The sequence below is a fragment of the Corvus hawaiiensis genome, chromosome 1 (genome assembly GCF_020740725.1).
Source record: "Corvus hawaiiensis isolate bCorHaw1 chromosome 1, bCorHaw1.pri.cur, whole genome shotgun sequence".
NCBI lineage: Eukaryota > Metazoa > Chordata > Aves > Passeriformes > Corvidae > Corvus > Corvus hawaiiensis.
The window spans coordinates 6,756,193-6,761,710 of NC_063213.1; positions in this window are offsets into that span (position 1 = coordinate 6,756,193).

The window sequence follows — 5,518 nt, forward strand, 5'->3', positions numbered from 1 at the left end:
TTAATGTTTGTGGTTGTCCTGATTTACTCCCCCACTTCATCTCATGAGGTTGGTTTGGCATTTATATGTCAGTGTCTGTGGGATCACATACACTGAATGTGAAGGGACCTCTGGAGATTTCTGGTCCAGACTCTTGTGTAGTGCAGGGCTCACTTCAAAATCACCTCTGTTTGCTCAGGGCCAGTCAAGTTTCTGTGCATGGAGGTTCCTGAACACCTGGGCATCCTGTTCCAGGGCTTAACTACCTTGTTGTGGGTGCATGTTTTTGTGTTATGGGCACAGCTTTTGTTCTATGGCTTAAATCTTAACAGAGTAGGAAATCCTGCTTCCTCTGTCCTTGCTGATACTTGTCCTACCTGTGTCAGCAGAGGTTTTGTACAGTTTGTGTAGCCCAGTAAGAATTTTGTAAGACAAATCAATTTGATTTTAGCTGGCATGGAGGGATTGAGACGAACCAATTATTTGTTCAGCTTAAGTTAGAAATTAAACAAAATGAGACTGCAGGACTCAAGCCTGCTTCTGAATGCTTTTGAACTTAAAGCTCAGCACTCAGGGGAAAAGCATTGAAGCATAATTTGCTGAATCCTCTCACTAAGAAAGAAATGCATATTCTATTACAATGTGTACTGTTGCAGCTTGTTCCAGTGGTACATCAGCTTGTCTGTGTTTAAAATCTACATTTCGAGTTTGTCACTGCACTGCTGCCTACTTAGGATTTTGGCCTGTACAGCAGAATCCAGAGCCAAGAGCAAAACGTGGCTGGAGTTGGGCTTTAGAGGAAGATTTCACACATTTGGTGCATTGAGAAAGTGGTTGCTGAGGCCCCAGCACACTCACGTGGTGCTACAAAATAGGGAATGCTGGGCAAGTAGCATGGGATGTTACACGTGGCTTGCAAACAGCTCTAGCCAGGCATTAAGGTATCTTGAAATTTGCAGGAGGTGGGTAATCTTTTGCTAAAAACTTCTGACATAAGGCATGGGCATCCGTTTCATTTGGGGGGGGAAAAAAAGCTTGTAGAAAGTGAGCAAGACTTGCGTTGAAAACAAATGGGGAAATGGGCTCATGTTTGCTCTTCATTAAAAATATAGATAGTAAGAATGTTAAGGATGTTTGAATGATCTGAAGATGAATTTCCCTATTCTTCAACTTTTTTGAAGCCTAAACTGCTTGCCACACTACAGACCATGTTGAGTCTAAAGCAGTCATTGTGCTGAAAAAAATCCAAGGTGAGATTTGTCAGGGGACCAATGCAAATGTGAGTTATCAGCCCCCCCTTCCGTCTTTATGCTGTTGGGATAATTTGAGTTTGAGGGCAAGTAAGTTTGCCTTTTCAGTTACATTTTATGGATTTTTTGCACATAGTGAAAAGCCACAATGACACTGAAAATGATCCCCTTGTATTTTGGGTGCTGACGTAAGAAAGAAGCATGTGGTTTAGCTTTGAATCCTTTTGGACAGAGGAAGGAATTGAACTCAAGACTTGTAAACAAGGGCCAGCAGGTACCTAGTCCGCTTCCAGGGACTTACACACCAACAGTTCCTAGTGGGCTTCTGCACAGCATGATTTATTTCATAAGGAGTGCTCTCTCTCTAAACATAATACATTCCTGGAACCTGGTGAGGGTAAAGGTTCGCTGCTCTTACAGCTGTTGTTGGAGGGGTTGTGATCCTTTTTTGTCCCTGGCGATGTCAAGACACTTTTGTGAGATGATTGGAAGTATTAACCTTCAGGCAGCTTCGCCCCACCACTGCTTTCCTGAGCACAATGATCTGTTAGTGCTTCACCATGCTTGGTGGAACTGCAAGTTCATGAATAGCACAGTGAACCTGGAACTTAAATTGATCTTGGGCTTTGCTGCTGCTTTCTAAATCAGTCTTGTGAAGTTGGTTCCTCTGGTTTGTTTGTTTGCTTTGGGTTTGTTTGGGTTTTTTAAATTGGCTTGTAGAATGCCTTGAATATCTGTTTAAAAGCTCTTCAAAGATCTCATCAACAGCATGGCTTCAGTGGAGGGACTGCATGGAGGCAGAGCACAGGTAAGCTAAACTGCAGGAAGTTCAGTATGATCTGCATAGCTGTAACTGGTGCTTTTGGCTCTGTTGAAGGTTTATGGTACTGTGTGCCCATTAGAAAAAGGGATTACCTTGCCCCCCCCTCAGCCAGTTAGCAGATGATGTGTTCTATCTTTGATTAACTTTGGCTTGATTTGAGTCAGTGCTCTAGAACTGGAAGGTATTGTTTCTTGCTAACAATCTTTTGAGCCTTTCCCTTTTTTTTCAGTAGTATTTAAAAACACTTGAAGCTTTTATGAACCTGAAGAGCATTGTGCATATGTTCAGTGTGGTACTTTCAATTAACTGCAATTAGTGAAGTCTTGACGTGTACTGGAGTACTGATGTTTCTGTAAATAATTCATTCTTTATGATCACGGGATTCTCTCTCATCTGGAAAAATTGCTGTTTTGCCAAACAAGTGTTAGAGATGGAACAAGCAAAAACCTTATTAAAAACCACCAGGGATACTGAGCAGAGAGATGCAGCCTCCAGCCTAATGGAAAGTGTGTTGCATGATATTAAGAAGTGCTGTGTGGTGCTGTCAGATAGTTACAGAGATGAAAGCTCAGGTAAAACTGTGAAATAGCCACTTACCTCACTTTCATCCACTGGTCCCTAGCAAGAGCAGTTTTGCAAAAGGTAAAGAAAAACACAGAGTAGCAAAGGGGAGTGTCCGTATAACTTTCCAGCTTCTTGGGTTTCTTTTCTGCAAGCTAACGTACACGATGGAAGAAAGAATCAAAAGGATATGTATTCATGTCTTGCTTTTGTCGTCACTTTTGTTCTTGCTGTTTCACTTCTTATGATTCCTCTGTCAATATCCAGGGTCTGATCCAAAGTCAGAGGAAAAGATTTCTCATTGGCGTTTTTGATCCTGTAATACTTTATATTCTTTTCCATTTATTATAGCCACTTCCTATGTCAGTCTTGCCCATGCTGCATCCCTTCAGGCAGGTCACTTAATTTCTGTGTGCTTTTTCCTAACCTTTTCCTAGGGACTGCCTCTTAGACACTACCTTAGCAGCCAGTGTGTTGACTGACTTCAGTGACAAATCCTTAGGTGCAGATGTCTGACTTTGGCTTCAAAGAGTAGCATAATTACATTCTGAGGACAAGTCATCTCATCCTAGCATGTATGCATCTATAAGAAGTTGGTTCACTCATCCTTTGTCAGTGCTTTTTCCATTCAGTTAATTAATAAAACTCTATGATGTGATGCACAGATGTTACATCTAATTCTTAAAGGCTTAAAGTTGGGGGGTGGGGTGGAAATCCCAGCCTGATTTTGGTCTCTGGGCACTGTGGGTTGAACACACTGAAGCAGTGTGGCTGAGGGGAGCTGAGGAGGGGCTGCTGCAGTTCCCTGCACTGCACCCAAGAAAAATGCTGAAGGATGCTGCTCTGCTGCTTTGGCTTCCAAACAACCTGACGCTTTTTACCTTGATGTTGTTTAAATGAACAGCCTCTGTGGTTCTGCTTGTGTGTTCACAGCTTGGGTCTTGCTGTGCCAACCTGTTATGTGTTAGTTACTCTTCCTGCCTGTTCTCATGAAAGATTAAGAAAGATTTGATCTTGTGAGCTGCAGCTTTCTCTGGTGCAAGGTAAGGGTGAGCTGCCACAGCTGTTCCTGTGTTCCCGGGGACACACAGAGCTGCTATGGTGTGATCTCACAGCACAGAGCTCTCAGCAGCCTTCTCAGCTGTACCAGCACATTGTTCAAGAAGGAAGTTTTGTCCACTCTAAGCAGTGGTGGTTGAGTGACATAAGTGGCAATTTATGACAGATTTTTTTCAATACTTCTGACTTGTGCATCCAGTCAGGTGCTCTTGAACACCAACCTCTGATGCAATAAATACACAGTGAGAGTAGAAATCCTGGTATTTTCAGGTTGTATATTCTGATGTTTATTAATTAATTAATCCTTGTTTAACAGCCTGCATTCCTGGCTCTGCTGTTGCTTTTGCTGTGGCTCTTGCATGAGTTTTTAGCACATTTGCTCGTGTAGTTGTGTGGTGTGTCTGTAATGCATTAGATGATATTGCCAATTAAAGGATTACAGCCAAGATCTAATTATGGCCCTGTGGAATAAAGTTTTCAAATTATTCTGCTGCAGTCTGTAATTATACTGTGTGTGCCCTGATGCCAAGGATTAATAGGGGGATTACAGACTGTTTCCTGTAACATGCAGTTCATGGATATGCTGTTCACAACTCACTGGCTTTAAGGAGCTGGTAACCTCTCATGGGGAATGTTATTAAAGGATAGAGTCCAGTAGAATGTTTTGTGTTATGTTATGCTTGTTTCCTTCCCTCACGCTAAGTTTGCCATGCAGGCACTGGTCAGAGTAGCTCAGATCTTGAGTAGACAATGCTGAAATTGAAGTATTAAGGAAGTGAAAGCAGACAAGCTTCAGTAGCCAACCTTGCACTGTTAAACTCATTCCTCTTTTGTACTCGTCCTTCACACCTCAGCAAAAAGCTGTGGATTCTCCATTGCTGTGGAATGGAGGTGGGAGCTTTCTTGATGTATTGTTAGATATTACAGAAGTAGTAGAATATAAACTTTCATTTCTGCATATCTGAAAATTATTTACTCCAAGAACCTCTGCAATCAATGGTTCCCTGTAGAACTGCAAGTGTTTAGTTGTAATGAAGATAAACCAATGCTGATGTTATTTGAAATGGATGAGAATGTAACTAAGAATTGTCTTTGGAGTAGCATTAGAGTGCTGAGCTGTTAGTTGGAAAGCTGAGGCTACTTTCTGCCAAATTACAACACGTAACCTAAATGCCATTTTGTTACAGTGGCGATTCTGTAACACGATCTATCAAACAAGGAGGGCCGTGGAAAAGAAATATATATGGACGGATTCTTCGTAGATGTTTGAGAGAGATGTTTATTTCTCCAGCCACGTGGCCGGGATCTGCCGAGGAACTGCTCAATCACGGGACCCAAGGGTCCTTGCCCGCGCAGGGGAACACCAAACAACCAATGGGGAACGAGGCTGACCAGGGCCAGAGAAACCCCGTGTCTCCCTCCCAGGGCCCCTCTCCCCGGGCTCCGTGGCAGGGGGGAAGGGACCCCGACATTTCACCCATTTATTTTTAACAAAAAGAGATTTAAAACTTAACATTGAAAACAATTGGATAAACATAACAAGAACAGTTTTAAAATAAGCCATCCTCCTGAGTCTTTGTATGTCCAAATAGATTCTCTGGAACATCTTAAGGCTGACAGAAGGGAGACAGGACTCTCTGAGCATGCTTTGTGGGGAAACGGAGGCAGGAGAGGGTTTAATTTCTTCCCCTTTTCATCCCCCACTCGGCATTGGAAAGGGATTTTTGGGGAAACAATTGGCAAAAGCATGGTTTTGTGAGGGAAACCATGAGTGGAAAAACGGATTGGGAATACCCTGGGGGTAATAGGACATAGGGTAAAAGGGAAAGGTGGGATTAGGAAAGGG